We start from the raw sequence: 23,305 nt of genomic DNA, 5'->3' as shown, positions 1-23,305 counted from the left end.
TGCACCATCATGCCATTATACTAGTTAGTATCTTATCAAAACCCATTTATGCAAGTAAATCACTACTGTACATGCAAAAATGGTTGATAGAATTACCTTCTACATGCAAACTGATGTTTAAGCATTTAGAGCTAGATTCAATAAATGGCATTTAAAAAGTTAGATGTCAGGATGATTCCGCACTAAGCCAGAATTCTGTAAAGCGTGTTCTGCATGGGTACCCTTTATATAGTAGAGTATTAACATAGCACACGTTTCACCCCCAACTTTGGGCAGAACCATTTATGCTTGCCAAAGGCTGGTGTAAATGGCACACTAATCTTGGGGATGGCTGGAGGGCACCCGGAAATGTGCAGACGTCCTCTAGCTGCAGCCCTGAGCCTCTTATTATCGCCGGTGGGGAGGCTGCAGAAGAAGAGGTGAGGAGAAAGAGCCAAGGCACTGGCACTAATTGACTGACTACAGGATGTGCCTCTCGCCGCGAGATACATGTCCTGTAAGCAGTCAGCCGGTGCCAGTGCCTCTCCTCCTCGCCTCCTCCTCCTCCTCCTCATGCAGCAGACCTGGAATCTGCCACAGCACACAGTTTGCGATACACTGCTATACCAACATGTTTAATTTCTGGGAATGCCTCTGTCATGGCCACGCCTCCTTTGGAGTTGCATACTATAAAATTTAGAAGTACATGCTATAGAATAAGGTGTAGGGCAGAGTTGTGTGTAAGTTCTAATTACTGCCAATTAACTGTTAGGCACTAACAATTAGTTACTGGAGTTACCCCTCCCCTCCTTTTACAAAACAGCAAAAGTGTTTTTTAGCACAGGCCGGTGCGCTGAATGCTCTGCACTGCTCCAGACACTCAGAGTTCCTATGAGCGTCGGGAGCAGCGCAGAACATTCAGAACACCGGCCTGTGTTAAAAAACACTTCTGAGATTTTGTAAAAGGAGGGGAGGGGGAGTAAATGACTAATTTACCTGCAGATCTGGAATCTGCACCCAACTTTGGGCAGCCTATACAGAAGCTAGCAAGCAGCTTTGGCACCTAAATTAAAAAAACAAAAAACAAAACCCAGATACATTTTCACTTGCATGAGAACTACTGCTTGTTTTAAGAATGTCAGTGCATGGGCATGTTATTTAATGCTGTTCATAGAGCTATATGTTTATTTTGGCTATTCCCGGCTGGTGGGTAAGGATTGTGATGCATTAAAACGGTATCTGAACAAGTCTATTCATGATGATAAATGTCTCCTCTTGAGTTCCCATTGACTGTTATATATTGTATTTATACTACACTGTTTATACATTTGTTTTTAATACTCTGGGCAAAAAAAATAAATTGTTTTGAACATGTTGCTATTCATTTTATGGAAGAAAGTGTGCCAGACCATTTCCATTCAACGTAGCTATTTGTCAAAAATCCAATTAGCACATCAACGTGGAAAACAACGTTTTACCTTGATCCGACTAGTTTTCGTTCTATTTATTTTTTCATTGCTTCAAAGTATGACGTTAATGTCGTGGGAAAAGGTACAGACTGCTGCAGGCTGACTCACTGCGTATAATAATTATTTGTTCAGCTAAAGCTTGTTCAAGTGGTGGGCACAGGCTACAACTTTTGTCACAGGAGTTAGGAAGGGAGGAGCAGTTGTAAGATACAGAAATGCAGTAGTAAAGGAAATTAAATGTTTTCTGACTTATGGACGTGAGTAGTCAGAAGCACAGTGTGAGAACCATCAGAGTATAGTCCTTTGAAAGGGGATTTAAGCACATTTTCATGTCATCATGGAACTGGTCCCATGCCATTTGCAGGGCAGAATTAAGACATAGGCAAACTGGGCATGTGCCTAGGGCCCTAATGTGTAGGAAAAGTTCTCTCAGATATGTTAATTCAATGGCTCCTAAGGCAGATTTTTATTTTGTTGTGCTAAGTTAACTACTGCCAAAAGCTGGAATGGGGAAGAAAGACAACCAGAGCCATAACTATCTGCAGTTGCACTGCTCTGCTCTCCTCCCCTCCCCCCCCCTCCTCCCACTCACACACACACTTTACGCATTGTTCTCCCATCATCAGAAGTTGGCAAGCAGCTCTTCTTACCTGCTTGCTCCAGTGAGAACCACACAGGGCTCTGTGTGTAGGAGTTTTAAAAATCTATAGATGAAGAGTTCAATGCACTTGTTTCCATAGGACTTACCAAATCATAAAAATAATAATTATTTATTTTCTTGTATACCACCCTACCAGCAGTTCTAGGCGGTTCACAACAGAAAAAACTGAAACATTTCAGCAGAACATACAATTTCAAAAATACACTACTACATACAACAGTATTAGCTAAAATACAATTTCAATGCATTACTATCAGTAAAAAACATAGGTTAAAAATAATAAAAAAGTAAAAAAACACCATCGTAAATATTAAAAAATCAGCATTCTTGTTTATCAAATAAGTAAGTTTTTAATAATTTCCTAAATGTAAAGTAAGAGTAGGCTTGAGCAATCAACGGGCCCATCCAGGAGTTCATCTTCCCTGCTTGATACTCCAATGTCCTGTCCAAAACAGTCTTGTAATGGCAGGCCCAAGGGTTAGGGAAAATAAACATACCTGAATTTATGGTACATTTTATTGAGTAAAACAATTTCAAGTACAATACCAGATAGGAGGGTAATAATCCAAAAAGTGCCTTATAACAAATACACCCAAACTTAAAAAAAACACTCTGGCCTCAAATGGCAGCCAGTGCAGTCTAGCATAAAAAGGACTAACATGACCATATTTTTTAAGATCAAAAATCAAGCGGACCGCAGCACTCTGAACTAATCGGAGTCCAATGTGACAAAAAGCCCCTTCACTAGACATATGCTGTTTTACATCTAAAGTTATTTGCTGATGCCCCATTACCGGCATTTCAATCTGGTGATAAAGGCATATGGACTAATTTTGATGCTATATCAGAAATCAAGATAAAAAATGATCATCCAGAAAATGAAGAAGTCTACGTGATCCGTGTCCGATCGCTGTTTTAGCATCAATGTTGGAACTCTTGGCTCTGTCGATCTTGCGGGTTGTCTCTGCCTCATTAGAGATGGGTAAAGTTCTATTGCTGCTGAAGAAAGCAATTGTGCACCCTCTTTTGAAAAGGAGGATGCTCGGTACAGCACTAGATCACTTTTGACCTATTTCCTCGCTAAATGTTTTGTCTAAAGTTGTTGAAAAAACAGTGCTTCTATAGAAAGGCATATGCTCTTGGATGATCAACAGTTTGGGTTCAGATCAAAGTATTCGACTGAACTCCTGCTGATGTCGGTTACTGACATGCGTAAGGGGCTAGATCATGGGACCTCTTACTTTATGGTCTTCTTGGATGTTTCTGCCGCTTTTGATACGGCTAATCGCCAAATTTTGCTGGAAAGACTATGTGCTCTAGGTTGGCTGGGACGGTTCTTCCTGGATGACAGGATTTATTGTATTGAGGTGGAACACACCACATCAGATTGGGCGATGCTGAACTATGGGGTACCATAGGGATCGGCTCTGTCGGCGGTTCCTTTCAACATTTATATATGTAAGGAACTGAGGAAGCTAGGTGTAAGTTTTATCTTTACACCGATGATATCCAGTTTCTGATTCCAGTGGATAAATCGATTGATAAAGCCCTGGCAGATCTTAATACTTGCTTTGGAATAATACAGGACTGGATGAATTTAAATCAGTTAAAATTGAATGTAGAAAAAAGCGAAGTTCTGTTTCATAGTCATCAGAAAAATCTGTCAACTCGCCCTTTAGAAGTTATGTTTGGCGATATGCAGTCCCGGTTTCACAGCAATGTAGGTATCTGGGGGTGTTAATGGACTCCTCATTATCATTTAAACCGCAAGTCAGAGCAGTAATCTCTCGTGTCTTCTTCAATTTGCGCTTGCTGCGACAGTTGAGAGATTTTTTGGCACAGGACATTTTCAAAACTGTCATTGTATCGATGATCACTCTATTATTTAATTACTCCCTATTTAGGGTTGCCCAAATATGTGCTGCAGGCCATGCAAATGGCACAGAACACTGCTGCACGCTTGTTTGTATGGGCATCTAAATTCGATCATATTTTGCCGATCTTGTGTGCTCTACATTGGTTACCGATTGACCTTAGAATTTAATGTAAGGTCTTATGTACAATCTTTAGGCTGTTGCAATATAACTCCCTGACAGTGTTGCGCTCTGGTTTACAGATCTATTAACCATCACACACATTACGTTCCATGGACGGGGCGAGTCTGAAAGTGCCATTTTTGACCTTTGCAAAACTATCTGTAACTCGTAAAACTATGTTTTCCATAAAGGGTCCGGTTTGCTGGAATGCTCTTCCTTTGAAGTTAAGGCAGGCTCCTACTTTGGTTCAGTTCAGGAAAGGTGTGAAAACAGTCTTAATTGCACGGCAATTTATAAGGTTATAAATTTGCATGTGGTAGCTTTTTATTAAATATTTTTTTTAGCTATATGATATGCTTTTTTATTTTTCCTCTCTTCTTTTTATCCAGTTTTTATGATGTATTAAATTTGTTGTTTCTGTGTGGATTTTCTAGCTCTTGTTACATAGATTTTGTATTTTTTTGTGTTTTTGTCTTATTTTTTTTTTATTATGTATGTAATTTTGGAACCCGCTTAGCATTCTTGGATTTGCAGAATATAAATATTTTAAATAAAAATATATAGACACATAGATATGCATATGTATATTGTGACAGGGACCCTGCCAACCCTGAGCTTGAACCTCAGGAATATGAGCCTTGTCCTACCAGCTGCATAGGAAGGAAGGGTTTAGAACCCTTGAGAGAAAGACAACCTAATTAAAAGTCCCAGTTTAAGAGTGCAGGTCCCTTTAAATCTTCTCCTGGTCCCAGCCAGAGGAAGGGGGAGGGGGTGGGGCTCTGGAGCGAACTTTAGGGAGCAGCTTTACTTTCCAGGGAGAGTCCCAGCACCTGGCCAAGGAGGAAGGAAACAGCCAAGAAAAGCAAACATAGAGCTGCTAAGAAAACTGATGGAGAGAAAACATGAGCAGGTAGAAGTGCTTGATATTGAACTGCAGGAATTGGATTTAGAAGAGGCCGTTCGTGACCCACAAGGGGAAGAAATGGATTGGCAGCCTGCTTCTGAAATGCTGGGTAATGCTGAGGAAAACATGGACTTTTGAACAGGGTCCTGGGAATACGGAGGAACTGTGAGTAACGTTTTTGTGAAAGGACTGAAGCTGATGTGAGTTTTTTTCCTTGTTGCTTTATTGTCTGGAAGGATTTCTTAAAGCTAATTGGTTGCTAATGATAAAGCCCAGGGAGGGAGAACGTGTACTCCCTGTGAACTTTTTGCCAAATGTTTTTTTCTTCTCTGAAGAAAACCTTGCTCTGTTTGAATGCTACCAGCAAGGACTTTGGATGGCTGGAAGCTGTATACTTTTAGGGAGGGTGGAAAGACCAGCGGGTATTAGTGAGAGGGCTTGTGTTCTTTGACCTGGCAGAAAGCCCTGCCTTGCTAAGGTCAGAGCTAGAAGAGAAAGAGAAGCATTTTGTGAAACTTTTTTTTAAAAAGCTGTTAGTGCTAGCAGCTGGGCTTCTCCTGAGAAGGGGAAAGCCATGTGTTCCATTTGAAACTAAGAAAAGGAACAGCACTAAAATGAACTTACTGATTTAAAACTTTGTATGGTGTTCAAAACCAGCAAACTAGAAGAATCCTAAAATAGAACCTTTTTCTTTTGTCCAACCCTGTCTGCCATAACAGGGGGAATTGGAACTGAGAAGTTTGAGCTCTGCTCAGATTGCTGAGAACTGTGGTTTTGCTAAAGCAAAGTGGGGCTATTTGAATTTCTGTTGCAAAGTGGTTTGCTGGGGTTTTTTTCTGTTTGAAAATCCTGACAACCTGACATCCTGGTGGGTTTTTTTTTCGTAATGCTAATAAACCAGTCTTGTTTTCCTTTCCAATAGTCCTGGTGTGCCTGGGGAGATACCGGGGGAAGGGAAAAATTGGGAATAAGACCAAGTAGCCATCCTGACTTTGTGATTGTGGGACCCAGCACAGGCCTTCGCTCGGCCAGCTGCAGGTCCTTGTCACAATATACAGTAATACACACTTGCATAAATAAGAAAAATGTCATTTCCTGGCTAAGTTGAAGCTCCACCTAAATTCCATCCCTGGACTACCCCCTAACCTAGCTAGTGAGGTAATGGGTGTCAATAACATTAATAATTGGTTGTTAGCACCTATTTATTGATGTTAATTGCTTCATTAGCCAATTCATTTGAATATGCATCTTGGCAGAATGCCTAAATTCTGGCACACAAATCTAAGTGCCAATATATAGAATCTGGGTGTTCCTGTGCTTCCAAAGAGAATGCGCATTATAGGGAGCCAGTATATGGAGAAGAAAGTTATAAGGAGGTAGATGAACAGGGCTATGATTTAAGTGACCAGGAATATGCCATGGAATGCAGTTTTAAGGCAGAAGAAAATGTGCCTGTAGACTGTATGTTTAAATAGGTTAAACAAGAAACCTGTTTGTGGGTTCAATATGATGATCCTTTTAACTAAGGAATTGAAATTGGTGTTTGAATAAATGTTTGGACAGGAGTGTGTAATGCTTTGGGGTAATTATGAATGTGAATCCCAGCACAGCTGATGTTGGGTGCTATGTTTAAAGGCTGGGATAGAAGTAAAGCTACTTTAAGAGGCCACAGCTTGTCCTTGTCCTGAGTTACTAAACATTTGGGAACTACGGGTGGGAACAGGATCATATGATCTTTATTAGGTTGGAAGAGTCCCTCACATACTGGCCCTATCTAGAAAGTGTCAGGGCAGTATTGTGAATTTTATTTAGAAGTCCAAGCCAAATAGTGCTGAAGAAGTATTTGAGCAGTGCTCTACTGTTGCTGTAAAAGCACTGGAAAAGAAGCATGAGGGCAGGAGGGTGGCTTAGCCCTTCCTGCTGGCAAAACAAGTGTGGACCAAGGTCCCTGTTGTGGAGGGCTGCAGGAAATATAAACCTGAACTTTTAGGATAATAAGTTCCTGCCATAAACTGAGTGAATGGATTAGCCATGTGAATGGTGAAGAGCTATAATTTGTACAAGTTTTTCTTTTGTGAAGAGAAATAAAACATTTTGGTTTTGGAAACTAAAAAAGACTCAGAGACTGTTTGTGTTTAAAACCCTGTGTAACCCCATTGGTACTCCCTGGAGAGCTGGACAGTGTGCACATGGTGGGAGTTCAGGCCTTGCTCTGCTGGCGGGTCCTGGCCTTACCACAATTCCTATTGTAGAATTGCACTAAGCACTGTTCTAGTCTGCACTGATTTTTTGGGGATTATATATAAGATCAGGCCCTAAACCTGTTTTTTTTAATGTTAGGCATGCATTAGGCCCTTTAGTAAAAAGGCCTCTGTGTTGTTGCTGCCACCCTAGGTAGATGCCTAGTCCACAGAAGCGGCTGGGCTGGGCTAGGCTAGGCTCAAATATTTTGTGGAACCGTAGCCCATCTCAATCTGACACCTAATACATTCATTGCTCCAGTCCAGAGCCTGCAGAATATGGCTGCATCAACATTTTGGAAAGGGCAGAGAACACATGTCAGTATGACTTAGATGATATGGATATGTTTGGGTTACAAGAACTCAATGAAGAGCTTGTAAAAATTGGATTTGGGACAGAGGGTGAAAATATGAAGACCATTGAGGTGTTGGAGCGGTAGTGTTATGAGAATATGAACCATGCTATAGAGCAGGGGTAGGGAACTCCGGTCTTCGAGAACTGTATTCTATTCGGGTGTTCAGGATTTCCGCAATGAATATGCATGAGATCTATTTTCATTCACTGCTTTCAATGCATATTCATTGGGGAAATCCTGAAAACCCGACTGGAATATGGCTCTCGAGGACCGGAGTTCCCTACCCCTGCTATAGAGACTGAGAAAGGGCTAGGTATATAGAGCAGTGATTCCCAACCCTGTCCTGGAGGAACACCAGGCCAATCGGGTTTTCGGGCTAGCCCTAATGAATATGCATGAGAGAGATTTGCATATGATGGAAGTGATAGTCATGCAAATTTGCTTCATGCATATTCATTAGGGCTAGCCTGAAAACCCAATTGGCCTGGTGTTCCTCCAGGACAGGGTTGGGAACCACTGATATAGAGTATGTTGAAGATGTGATATAAGGAAGGAACCAACATGATTTGAATAATGACGAAACAACAAAAGGTAGAAAAAAATAATTTTATTTTCTGTTTTGTGATTATAATAGGTCGGATTTGAAACATGTATCCTGCCAGTGCTGGTGTTAGACCGCGAACGTGAGTTAAGATTTAACAGAGAGAGGGAAAGTCTTTTTTGTTTGTTTATTTTGTTTACACCACAGCGCCAGTGTGGGTAGGAGAGGGCAAAGGGGGTGAAGAGGCTATTAAATAAATCCACCAGGATGTTTGAAAACAAAACAAAACACCCAATTGGGCAGGAAAATTGAATCGAATTGAAAAATTGATTCAATAAGCTGAATCGAATTGGAAATGCATTGCATTATTAATAGTAATTGACTGAAACTCTGACAGGGTGTATATGCAAAGCACACACCTTGAATGACTATGCCACTGCTCCATTCCACTGTGAAAAGTAGGAAGATGATAGAGTCAGTTCAGAGGACAACTACTAAAATGGTCAGTGTTCTCCATCATAAGTCATATGGGTACATACCTAAAGATTTCAATATATAGTTTGGAAGGAAGGCAGAATGGGAGACTCGTAAGATAGAGACATTGAAATGCCTCCTTAGTGTAAATCATACAAGGCAAGCCTTTTTAATTGAGAAGACTCTCTGGAACAAGGAGTCAAAGGGTGAAGATGAAAGGGAATACACTTAGGAATAATTTAAGGAAATATTTCTTTATGGATAATACGATGGATACATGGAACAACCTTCCAGCAGAAGTGGTGGAGATGAAAACTGTACAGAATTCAAGGTGTGGGACAAGCTCAGAGACTCTCTATGGAAGAAGGTACTATAGCTGGAAAGACTGGATTGACCATATGGTCATTATCTGCTGTCATTTTTAATATTTTTCTGTTTCTAAGTTACTCAGAGCTGCTACTGCACAAAAGCATGCTCCACCAAGTACTGAGTCAAGGGTGTGAAAAAGACTTATGCAATCAAAGTTTTAGTTTCTTATTCTTAATAACTTTTTTAACACTTCTCCAATTATTTCTTTCTTGCTGAAAATGTAGAATGTGCTGTGAATACCAAAGAAACAAATTCCTATTTAATGCATATGTATATTTTATACAGCAGAATATGAAAAATGTAGAAGGGTGTGTGAAGACTTCCACAAAGCAATGTAATGCTGAAGTAAAAGTAGCCGTCTGCTTTTTAGACAGGAAGAAATAATGCCTGGAGTTTTGCAGGCAGTTTATTCCTGTCACATTTGTTTTCCTTCTTCTCTCCATGTTCACAGCTAGTCTCCAATTCTCTGCTTTTCAAACCTCTCTTTAAAAAAAACACAAAAAAACAACAACCCTCAGAGATCCTGAATAAGCCAATTAGTAATTGAAAATAGCTCTCTTTAATTATCCCCAGAATAGTGCTCTGGCATTCCTTTGAGTTTTTGGGAACTTGTGACATGCCCAATTATTAACTCTGCATTTACAGCTGCAAAAGGTCAGAGACCACGTAACATTAAAAAAAACAAAACGATTTAAAGGTTAATCCTGCAACCGTGCACATGTATTTATGTGTGTGTCTGTACCACATGTTCTATAATGTAGCAAGGCAACAAGAAGAGGATCCTCAGTTGTAAACAGCAAGGCAACAACATTATGATGCACTGTGAACATGATGTACTCATTATTGTATCACTAGTTTGTATAAGCCCCTGATGCAAGCATTTCACGCTGAAACAAGGCCTGTCTAAGACCCATCAATAATGAATTTTATGATTATCCCATGCTTGATGGCCCTTGGTGTTTTTTGTGACCTTGTTCCATAATGTGGCACATTTATTTATTTTTCTATACTGTTCTCTCAGAATAGATTACATAAATGTAAGCAGGTACTCAAGCATTTCCCCCCAATCTGTCCTGGCGGGCTCACTATCTAATGCCCCTGGGACATTGGGGGGATTAAGTGACTTGCCCAGGGTCACAAGGAATAGTGTGGGTTTAAACCCACAACCGCAGGGTGCTGAGGATGTAGTTTTAACCATTGTGCCAAACTCTCCCTAAGTGAATGAGTGTGTAACTAGACAGGGTGGAGTATAGGTAAGACATGAGTGTATCTCCCGTTTACACACACAATTTACAGAATCTTGTGATTTATTTTGGTATTTATATGCCACTTATAGCTTTAGTGGTTTATATTCAGATACTCAAAAAAAAAATTTCCTCTAATTGTCCTGGTGGACTCGCATTCTATCTAATGATCTAATGGGGGATCAAGTGACTTGTGAAACAAACACCACACTACAGGCTTGGTGCAGGAAACAAACAAATTTGTATCCAAAACACTCACTGCAGAAAAATCGTTCTATATATTTATTTCTATCCTCATTGATTAAAGCCTCCCCCTGCCATTCAAACAATTGAATGTCAGGGGAAGGCTTTAACCAATGAGGATAGTCTCATGGTGGTTTGCAAGCTAAATCAAAATAGCGAGCTGCAAACTGAGACCTGAGATTTCCCTCCAAACTAGCAACTATATCACTGTATCTATGTCTTTGCTGCAGTATGGTATGAAAAAAAAAAATATATAGAATGATTTTTGTGCAGTGAGTATTTTGGATGAAGTGACTTGCCCAGGGTCACAAGGAGCAGTTTGGGATTTGAACCCACTACCTCAGGATGCTGAGGCTTTAGCTCTAACCACTGAACCACACACTCCCCACTTATAACATATACAGTAGCACTGAGGCATACCCAATTACACCCAACATTGTCTTGCTGTGAATGCAGTTAACTTTGCAGAAATGGGGTTTATACCTGTATTTTTATGAAATCATCTCTGTACACAGCTGTCATCGGAGAACTGATACCTATACCTGATGCCCACTTATAGAATTTCTTCAATGTGTAGCATTGAGTATGTACAAAAATGCAGGCTAAATTTATTAATCCCAAATCATGAATGCGGTTAATGTTACCACCTTGAACCAAACCAGAGGACCTAACACGGTCCGTGTTTCGGTAAACATGCCTTCATCAGGGGTCCTAATGAATCAAAATAAAACATCTCAATTGTACATAATAATTGAAATATATATAAAGAGTATATATGAAAATGTAAGATTTGTGAAGATATAAATATCACAAGTAGTTTGAGTGAAATAAAGAATAAAATATGGTGTCATGTAGAAATTCCTGTGGTAACCATCAACATGATAGGATACTGTGATCAAAGTGCTGAAAAAGCATGCCAAAATACAAATATATGCAAGTCAAAAAGAAGAGAATATAAAAACTAAAAATGTAAATATCAACCTACCCAGGTGGATAAGGTATCAAATAAAACCGCAAAACAAAAACTGTAAAAATTAAAACTGAGTTAAAAAAACAGACTTTTCAATCCTAAAACATAAAACATCCAAATAATTCTGGAATGTGGGGGCAACACTAGGGCATGGTTATAGGAAACAATATATGTATATCTATATATATATATAAAATCGGAGGTATGTATGTGTGTATGTGCCGCGATCACGCAAAAACGGCTTGACCGATTTGAACGAAACTTGGTATGCAGATCCCTCACTACCTGGGGTGATATGTTCTGGGGGTCTCGCGGCCCACCTGCACACGTGGGCGGAGCTACAAACAGAAAATCAGATATCACCCATTCATGTCAATGGAAAAAATGTAAAAAGCTGCCATTCTCACAGTAATTCAAAAACGGCTTGACCGATTTGAATGAACCTTGGTATGCAGATCCCTTGCTACCTGGGGTGATATGTTCTGGGGGTCTCACGGCCCACCTGCACACGTGGGCGGAGCTACAAACAGAAAATCAGATTTCACCCATTCATGTCAATGGAAAAAATGTAAAAAGCTGCCCATCTCTCACAGTAATTCCAACTACCTGGGGTGATATGTTCTGGGGGTCTCGCTGCCCACCTGCACATGTGGGCGGAGCTACAAACAGAAAATCAGATTTCACCCATTCATGTCAATGGAAAAAATGTAACAAGCTGCCATTCTCACAGTAATTCCAACTACCTGGGGTGATATGTTCTGGGGTTCTCGCGGCCAACCTGCACACGTGGGCGGAGCTACAAACAGAACATCAGATTTCACCCATTCATGTCAATGGAAAAAAAAGTAAAAAGCTGCCATTCTCACAGTAATTCAAAAACGGCTTGACCGATTAGAACGAAACTTGGTATGCTGATCCCTCACTACCTGGGGTGATATGTTCTGGGGGTCTCTTCACCCAAGAATTTATATGTTCTTGCTCCTGGAGGTGAAACTAAAAATGTTGTTTATAATCAAGTTTTGTGTTAGTTGTATTGTATTCATTTTGTCAAATATTTCACATTATAATTTGAATATTGTACTTTTTATAAAGCTGTAAAAAAATAATTTCATTCACCACTATAAAGTATCTTTATTTGAATCCATTTACAGTGTTATTGCTATAATTAAATACCCGTGCAACGCCGGGGCATCAGCTAGTATGTTTATATATCTAGCATAGAGGCACCCAATATATGATGAAATAGACAGAATCTAAAAGGATGAAGCAAAAATAAGAAAAAAAGTAGAACAAAAGGTAAAAATGATAATAAAGGTACTAGTCCAAGAGCGTCAAATCAAATAAAGGCAATACGGGACTGACACCACAAAGGTTAAATAAATAAATGATAAGTGGAGGAAACAAGGCCTAAAACGGGTAAGGATGACAAAATAATAAAACAATGAAACAAAGCCACTATTGATGCGAAACATCATGGGCACAGAGATGAGCACAGTGAAAGCATATAAAACTCATGTGCAATGCATATAAGATTATGCTTAAAACAAACATTTGCCATACTTTATAACTAAGCCTGTTCTTAAATAATGCGTGACGTCAAAAGAGTAAAAATTAAAAACTAAAGGGATGTAAGGCTTAAGTCGCTAAAAACCATATTGTAGCAAAGCGCAGTGTGGCTAGAAGATGTACAGTGAAAGAAATATCAATAAAATGCTAATAAAATATGAGGCAGCAACAGCAATCAAACAATCTCTTTAAAAACTCTGCCGTGGCGAAAAAAGACGCCACAGGAACCGGAAGCTTATGAAGGCAAGAGTCACATGTGTAAAAGGAGCGTGAGCGACAACAATGACGCGTAATGGCGTCAAAGCGTGAAACACGTAAATGACGTGGTAAACGAGAAGGAAGAGCGATGCAGCCATGTTGGTAATGTCATAAGAAGGACAATAACATCAAAACAGATGGAAAGTGTTGGTGGCCTACAACTAAAAAGTGTGCGTATGCAAACCAAGCATGAAACCAAGAAAAGGGGTGAATGTGAAAAGGAAAAAAATGAATAAAAACATAGATCAATAGACCAAAGAAAAAATTATATATGATCCAAAGAAAAAAATTATATATATATATATATATATATATAATGATAATTAATGCTTTATGGAATATATGCTTTAAAAAAAAGGAGAACTGCATGGCCTAATAAGGCATGTGTGTGTAAAAAAATAGAATATAGAGTGTAGTGAGGAAGGAGAAGAACAGGAATGGAAATAATTAAAGATTATGAGTAATTGATATTAGATCATGAGTACTTAAGATGTAAGGTGTCCACAAGTATATGAATTAATCTAAACAAACGCTACATATCCATAGACATATAATATGCAAATCATATCATAAAAACATGTATATATCGCATATGTATCATTTAGTCAAAACAAACTACTTGTGATATTTATATCTTTTCACAAATCTTACATTTTCATATATACTCTTTATATATTTCAATTATTATGTACAATTGAGATGTTTTATTTTGATTCATTAGGACCCCTGATGAAGGCGTGTTTACCGAAACACAGACCTTGTCGGGATCTCTGGTTTGGTTCAAGGTGGTAACATTAACTGCATTCATGATTTTGGTTTAATACATTTAGTCTGCATTTTTGTACATCTATCTGTAGTTTTCTTTGTTTTGTCTTGTGCTCTGCTTACTGCAGATAGTGTTGGGGTTTTCCCTTTTGTTGTTTGCTTAGCATTGAGTATGTGGCAGGACTCCACAAAGCAGCCTCTAGGTTTGCAATTGGAAAGTTCTGGTGTCTCTGTTCTTAAGTGTTTGCATGCTTGAGGAGATGCAAAGGAGGATGGGTTATGACAACATCACTGTCAGTGGGTGTGTCCAATCCATCCTATCTTTTAAAAGGAACTGTAAAAAGCCTTTGTTCTAGAGCTGCTGGTGGTGGCTGTGGTAACCCATTACTAGAAACATAGAACACAGTTCCAAGTCTTATTATGATTTTAGAAAGCAATTGAAAACTCATCTGTTTAGTATTTAACTTATTTTGATCTTTTTGTATGGTGTTCTTAAAATTTATTGTAAATCGCATTGAACTTTTTGGCTATGCAGTATAGAAATGAATTATTAGATTAGATTAGATAAAGGCCAAATAGCCCATCCAGTCTATCCATCTGCAGTAATCATTATCTCTCTCTGAGAGATCCCACGTACCTATCCCAGGCTTTCTTGAATTCAGACACAGTCTCTGTCTCCACCACTTCTTCTGGGAGACTGTTCTACGTATCTACCACCCTTTCTGAAAAAAAAAAAAAGTATTTCCTTAGATTACTCCTGAGCCTATCACCTCTTAACTTTATCCTATGCCCTCTCATTCCAGAGCTTCCTTTCAAATGAAAGAGACTCAACTCATGCCCATTTATGCCACAAAGGTCTCTATCATATCTCCCCTCTCCCACCTTTCCTCTAAAGTATACATATTGAGATCTTTAAGTTTGTCTCCATACGCCTTATGACAAAGACCATGCACCATTTTAGTAGCCTTCCTCTGGACCGACTCCATCCTTTTTATATCTTTTTGAAGGTTTGGCCTCTAGAATTGTACACAATATTCTAAATGAAGTCTCACCAGAGTCTTAAAAACAGGGGCATCTAACCCTCCTTTTCCTCTTCCTATGCACCCTAGCATCCTTCTAGCTTTCACTGTCACTTTTTCAACTTGTTTGACCACCTTAAGATCATCACATACAATCACACCTAAATCCCACTCTTCTGTCGTGTACATAAGTTCTTCACCCAAATCCCACTCTCTTGTCATGTACATAAGTTCTTCACCGTTCTGTTGAGTTTTTGCAACCCAAATGCATGACCTTGCATCTCTTAGCATTAAATTTTAGCTGCCAAATATGAGACCATTCATTCTTTAAACTTTGCTAGGTCTTTCTTCATATTATTCACACCATCCGTGGTGTCTACCCTATTGCAGATTATGGTATCATCCACAAAGAGGCAAATCTTACCCAAAAGCCCTTCAGCAATATTGGGTATAAAAATGTTAAAAAGAAGAGGCCTAAGAACAGAACCTTGAGGCACACCACTGGTACGGTGATGCAAGACTGACACCTGAGTCCTCAGAAAAAAGAGCTACTGCTCTGCCTGGTCAGCTAATCCCTTGCAGGAGGAGAAGTTCTCTAGGTTAGCTTGACCTAACAGAGAGGTTGATGTAATTAAGGGATTCATTTTCAAAACAGACACACAAAGTACTATTGTAACCTGTGGAGCTGTGTGTCTAAGCACTTTGAAAATATGCCTCAAAGTGTGTTGGCTTAGTGCACAGCTTAAGGCAAGTTCTCCATACAACTTTTGGCGCTATTACATGACTACCGTATGCTTAAAGGAGTTTAGTACATAAAAAACTGGGCACAAAGAATTCCATTTTCATCGGCACACATCTTATTTAAATCCAGTGATCATGAAAATATTAGGGGGAAAATATTCAGCCAGAGGCAGTCAGAATCTTTTTTTGGGGGGCCACTGCTGGTATTATGCACACTACAGACCCCATTCCAACGATACAAACGTATTTTCAACTCTATGTTTACATATACTGGCACAGAGATATGGATTGGAACAGCCTCCCAATCAACCAAATCTGAACCAGATCTGAACCAAACTACCTCATATTCTGAAAGAAACTAAAAAGACTTATTTCTTCAACACCATAGAAAACTGACCCAGGAGACCACAAAACACCTTGCAACTTCTCTGACATTGCGCACTTGATTTTAGACTATAAATTACCTCCACCTTCTACCTTGTAGCCCCTCTCTTTAAACAGAACTAGTTTATCTCTTCTTGTATTGTACCATCTCTCAAACTGCTTGGTAATGTATTTCCAGTAGCATCCTTGTACCATACTAAATTGTATCTCTTTAAATTGTACTGTAAATCGCCTTGAACCTAACTAGGCAAAGTGCCACTCATGAATCCCAGATTAGATTAGATTATGCCCAGATATTCAATGCTGGACCATGTTAAGTGCAGCCAGTTGTTCTGCCTAAGGTGCTAATTTCAAAGCAGGTGGACACCTTAAAATTTATTCATTTATTTACCCGCATATATTTACCCGCATATATGAAAAAAAAATGTCTAAAAGAAGTCCATCTACTAAAAACGTTCAAATTCCAATTTTGGAAATCCAGAATTTGGAGGTTTCACACTGCAATTTATCAAAATAGCAAGGGGGTGTATTGTGGGCTTGTTTTGGGCAAGACCAGGGAGCAATTTTCGAATGTGAAGAAAATATCCATGTCTATAAAGAAGGATTTAAAAAAAAAAAAAAAAAAATCTAGACCTGTTTCAATCACATCAAATTATATAAAGGTGCTCTGATTGAGCAGCTGACCGTCCCCCCCCTCCTTAATCCCCAAGTGGTTGTTGTCCTCCTATTCTACTCTGAAAGTGAAAATGGAAAGGAAAACCAAGCTCTGTTTTAGCAGTACGTAATACAGTACTGAGCTAAGCAGTAAGCAAGTCAGAGTAGGGTTACCAGATTTTACAGGAGTAAAATCTGGCCCATAGCCATAGCCCCGCCCCTCAACCTGTTCTTGTCCTCGGGACCACATTGATGACATCACATGTATGCATGTGATGTCACCGCATTGCAACCGCACATGCGCAAATGCCCTCCTGACACAGTCCCGAAATGGAAACTTTTCAAAACCTGGACAAAGTGCTAGGTTTTGAAAAGCCATCTGGACGCCTGGACGTCCTCTAAAAAGAAGACATATCCAAGTAAATCCAGACATTTAGTAACCCTATGTCAGAGGAGTAGCCTAGTGGTTAGTGCAGTGCAATGGCTTGTAATCCAAGGGCCACAGGTTCAAATTCCACTGCAACTCTATTTTTTTTTGAGGGGGGGGACTCCATCCAGATGGGCTGCAAGACCTCCTCAGCACCTGGGAAGTGGCCTGTGGGTGCCTAAAGCACCTGAAGCAGAGGCCCTGAGAGGATCGGGGTGAACCTGTGAGTCACCACAGAGAATGCTGGGAGGAATATGCAGCCATCTGCAAGACTACTGTTTATTTCTAGGATAAGCAACATAAAATCTGCTTACTCTTATGGGATCACAAGGAGATGGCCAAAGTCTTAACATCAAATTAGACAGCGAAACACTCTCAGACTACTTTGCAGACAAAATAGGGTTTCATCTCGACTCCACTGCACTACCAACACTAACCCCCCCAACCCAAACAAGATTCCTAAACCTATAATGGAGAATCTAACTCACTTCAAGACTGTCTCCCAAGATGACCTCACCAAGATATTAGACTCTATTCATCCTTCCAGCTCCACCCTGGACCCCTGCCTATCATACCTCTTAGTGGCTCCTAAAGATGCCTTTGTAAACTTCATCTTTCCTCTCATCAATACCTCTCTACAGTCAGGCTTGGTGTCCACCAATTGTAAATCAGAAATTATCAGGCCAATACTAAAAAAAAAACCACTCACACTTGACCCTAGCATGCCCAGCAACTTCAGATCAGTCTCCATGATCCTGGAAAAAACAGTGCTCAACCAATTACACTCCTTCATCGACAAAGAGCGCTATCCACTTACCAATCAAGATTCAGGAAATTCCACAGTTCTAAAACTGTCCTTCTTGACATCGATGACTGTTGGAAACTCATGGATAAAGAAAAGGATATTCTTCTGCTGCTACTGGATCTTGGTGCAGCCTTCGGCACTATTGACCATTCACTCCTCATTACATGACTCTCTGAAACTGGCATCCAAGATACAGCACTGTGCTGGTTCACTTCTTTACTGAGTAATAGATTCCAAAGTGTACTACTCAATGCAACTCTATTGAAGCCAAAAGCAGATATGGTGTTCCCCATGGGGCTCTACTACTCATTGTTCAATTTCTACATCAGACCCATGCTAGACAAAGCCCACAAACACCAAATCCAGATGCACTCCGTCGCTTATGACATCCAGCTGTATTTACCGCTGGGAGAAATCCGCGACACCCAGATTGCTTTTCAGAAATCAAAAACTGGATATCCATCAACAAATTGCAACTGAATGCCTCTATAACGGAACTCCTTTGGATCCGCAAAGAGCATTGTACCTGCCCCCCTCTACTCTGGGAATCAACTACCTTAACTGCAAAGGATCAATTACACAGCATAGGGATACTCCTTGACTCCAACCTATTACTTTCCAACCACGTCTCTCAGGCAGTCCCTTCCTCATTTTACTACTTGCAACAACTCTGCAAAATAAGGGCCTACTCGGAATCTGACTTCATCCAATTTCTATATGCCTTCATCCTCTCCCACATAGACTACAGTATTTCCCCGCATATAGGCCGCCCCATGTATAGGCCACAGAAAAGGGCGGCCTATGTTTAAGAAACAGAAGATAAGCCACCCCATGGTATTAGCCGTGGCTTATCTTCCGGTACCTCCCCCTGCCTATTTCAATCATCCCCCTCCCTGTACCTTTGTTGGAGCCCCCTTGCTGGATGGCGCATAGCTCGGGTCTCCAGTGGTGCAGGGCAGGCAGCTGCGATCACTTTGGCATCCGGCCTGCCCCCGCACCACTTGCTGAATGGCCGATGTCAGCTCTCACAGGACTCGGGAGATCATGGCTGCCTGCCCTGCACCAGTGAGGGGGCTCTGAAAAAGGTATGGGGGATGATTTAAAATTGCATAGGCTGCCCCATTTAACTAGGCCACGCTCTATACCCAGGTTTGTAAAACCCATGTATAGGCCATGGCCTATATATGGGGAAATATGGTACTGTAGCGCGCTATTCAATGGATTCTCAGCAAAAAATATACATCATCTCCATGTACAAAATGCAACAATTAAACTTCTTAAGAACCTTCATGCCCATGACCCTATCTCCCAAGATCTATCATCAGCCCACTGGCTACCCATAGTCAAAAACTGCATCTTTAAGGATTGACACTAGCGTATAAATCATTCCACATGGCGCCAGACTACATGGTAACTAAGCTTCCTCTATATGTGCTGAACAGACCACTCCGCTCCCAGGAGGAAACACACCTCCAAATACCCCCTGGTCATGTCCTCCAACTATAGAACACCAGACAACGATCCTACTCCCACTTCCTACCAAACTGATGGAATCAACTGCCCCCACAGATTAGATCCTTTGAAGGACTCCTAAATTTTAGGAAAGCAATAAAAACTTAGCTATTCGCCTAAACACTTGACTATTGTTGTATGAGTAATAAAAATGAAAAAATGTATACTGGGGTTATATTCTATGTTGAGTTAGGATGCACACATTGTATTGTAAGTATGCCAAATTGTAACCTGTTTTGATTCTATAGTACATCAATTATGTTATCCTGTAACCTTTACTGAGCTCATTGGGGAGAACAAAAATTAAATAAATAAAAGAAATCATTCCAAGTCCTTGTGATTTGGATTGGTCACTATTGGAAACAGGATACTGAGCTTGATGGACCTTTGGCCTATCCCAGTATGGCAATGCTTATGTTCTTAATTGTAACAGGTTTCCGGGTCTTGCCGTGTCTGTGTAGAAAGAACTGATGTTTCAGAAATCATGGGCATAGAATTAGGGCTCCTTTTATCAAGGTGCGGTAGGCGGTTAACGTGCGGAATACCGTGCGTTCAACTGCCTACTGCGCTAGTTGCTAACGCCTCCATTGACGAGGCGTTAGTTTTTAGGCTTGCCGCAGAGGTTAGCAAGTGATGAAATGTCCGACGCGCTAACCCCCGTAGCGCGCCTTGATAAAAGGAGCCCTTAGATTTGGAAACACAAAAGTCCTGGAGAAAGAAGACCACTGGTGGCCAAGAAGAATCAAAGAGGCAATAGAAATTGCAAGACACCCCAATAACTTCAATGCAGATAAAGGGCTCTCCATAAAAGCATGGCACACTCTCATTCAAAAGAAACTTAGTGCAAAAAGGACTAAGACCGAGGACAAATGCCTTCTTCCTTTATTTTATAGGTGCCACTTAGTCACCCTACAGGTGCCTAGATATAGGCACAGTGTTATCAAATTACCCTCTAATATATTCTACAATACATATGATAAAACTGGCCTAGAAAAGGATCCATCAGCTTCTATGAATATCCATGCCACAGGTTAAATGAAGATGTCATTTTATTAATTCTGTAGAGAAAATTGTATTGGTAGTGGAGCAATGCACCACTAATGTGCTAATAGGGTTGTCAACCAGTCAGTATTTGGCTGGTCTAACTGGTTTTCAAAGGTAGAGGCTGAGAGCTGGCAATATGAAGGATATATGTGAAAGAATGGTATTTTTAATGTAACTACTCCCAGGGAGCTATATTGTTAAACCTCGATTATTCAATCTCTAGTCTGTCAGCCTCAAAAACTTTGCTAACATTATGCAATCTAAAGTCAAGTAAAGTGCAAATACTTCTTGGCCTGAACTCTCCCTAGCTTTTTGGTACGCAAATCAGACTTTCTATACCCCCTGAACAAACTTTGAGAATACCTTCAAATTCAATACAAAATCAGAAGAACTCAAAGCAAAAATTACCATTTTAATTAAGCATTTCCATCTAGAACATGAAAATAGCAAAAATATTCAACTTTCTAAGCTACATTTAATTTTCTTGAATGCCATAATATTCAAAGTGTAAATCTCAGTGAGATCAGATGGTATGAATAAGCCAAGGCATTTATTATGATCATAATCCCACCCTTGTAGAAGAGACTGCTTTCAAGCAGTTCAAAGCTTTGCATATAATAGCACGGCCTCTAATGATTCAAATTAATTTTGAAGTCTGAAAAGGATCCACATTCCAAAATGCTACTAATAATGTTCAGCAAGGATTATATTGTGTTACCAATTAAAACCAGCAGGTTGTCTGCAAACAGTGCCAACTATATTTCTTTGGACCCAACTGCAATGCCTAGAAAATATTATATAGCTTTTCAATCAAGTGTTAGAGCAAATAGCAAGGATTGCAGACAGCCTTGCCTTAACCCATAACCAGCTTGCATCCCTCAAATCTGGTGTGAGGGGCCTCCTATTTTCATGAGCTTACTTGGGGATAAAACTGTGAAAAGTGGATTTAGAACCCTAAAAGAGAAAAGTGAGTGAACTGTAGAGTCTGTAGGCTTCCTCTTATAACCTCTAAGTCAGTTTTAGGGTGATGAAAGGAAAAATCTATTTCTAGCAGCTTGATATTGTATTGGTAGTGGAGCAATGCACTACATGTGCTAATAGGGTTGCCAACCAGTCAGTATTTGGCTGGTCTAACTGGTTTTCGAATGTGGAGGCTGGGAACTGGCAAGACAGAAAACGTAAATGCTAGTGCCAGTTTTCTGCTGACTTTTACCCTCTACCTCCCACTTCCTTCAGCCACTGCCACTGCTGCCAAACCTCCATGGGACATAAGAACATAAGAATAGCCTTACTAGGTCAGACCAATGGTCCATCAAGCCCAGGAGCCCATTCTCACGGTGGCCAATCCAGGTCCCTAGTACCTGGCCAAAACCCAAGGATTAGCAATATTCCATGCTACCGATCCAGGGCAAACAGTGGCCCATCAAGCCCAGGAGCCCGTTCTCATGGCGGCCAATCCAGGTCGCTAGTACCTGGCCAAAATCTAAGGATTAGCAATATTCCATGCTACCGATCCAGGGCAAACAGTGGCTTCCCCCATGTCTTTCTCAATAACAGACTATGGACGTTCCTCCAGGAAATTGTCCAAACCTTTCTTAAAACAAGCTACGCTATTCGCTCTTACCACAACCTTTGCAGCATCAGCACAGTGGCCTGTTACTACAGCTGCAGTTTGTTGCATCTTCCACCCTGATCTTGCTCTCTCCCTTATACTTCCCTTTCTGCCAGGGCTCCTTCCTATTAGCAAGCCACTACTGCAATGCCAGGAACAACATGAACTGTCATGTACTGTGGAGCCTCTTCAGATTAATCTTAATGATTTATCTTTAATCTTATCTATTGTTTTGCCTTTTGTCTTTGTTTTGTTCTATTTCTATCATTTAAATTTCTCCAGAATTCTACTGTTCAACGGCTCCCCCTTCTGCTACTATTCCTTTCTCTCCTCTCTTCTACCTTCCAAAGTATTTAGATCAATGCTGTCTTATTAAAATGTTTATTTTATTTTTATTTTTCCTCTAACTCTACTTTTCACTTCTCTATTACCCTCCAGGTACTTTAGTTAGATTGTGAGCCTTCGGGACAGTAAGGGAATTTTTCAAGTACCTTTCTTATTTCTAATCTTAATGTATATTTTCTGTAAACCGCTTAGAACCTAACGGATGTAGCGGTATATAAGAAATAAATTACATTACATTACATTAAGTGCTCATCCAGGCTCTGTTGTATCCTGCTCCTCCTGATGCACATTTCATGTTGATCTGCAGACAGAATTGCCAAAGTGGAGGTCACCAGGACAGAAAACTGGTCAATGCCTAGTGCCAGTTTTCTGCCGCCCTCTGTCCTCTACATCCTGTTACCTTCAGCTCCTGCAAAACCTCTGTGGGATCTTCAGCAACAAGAGCTGTCTGTCACTATCACTTATATTTGTTGCTTCTGTCCTTCCCCCACATGGTCCTGCTTCTTCTCTCATACTTACCTTCCTACCAGGGCTCCTTCTTATTAGAAAGCTGTGGCCAGGAATAATATGAACTGTAATGCACCATAGAGCTCCTTCAGCTCAAGTGCTCTTCAGGGCTTTGACATGGCCTACCCACCCTGATATATGTTTCCTGTTGCTGTAGCAGCAGGACATGTCAAAGTCCGG

This window comes from Geotrypetes seraphini, chromosome 2 (assembly GCF_902459505.1).
Source record: "Geotrypetes seraphini chromosome 2, aGeoSer1.1, whole genome shotgun sequence".
NCBI classification, from domain to species: Eukaryota; Metazoa; Chordata; class Amphibia; order Gymnophiona; family Dermophiidae; genus Geotrypetes; species Geotrypetes seraphini.
This window is presented reverse-complemented; position numbering follows the sequence as displayed.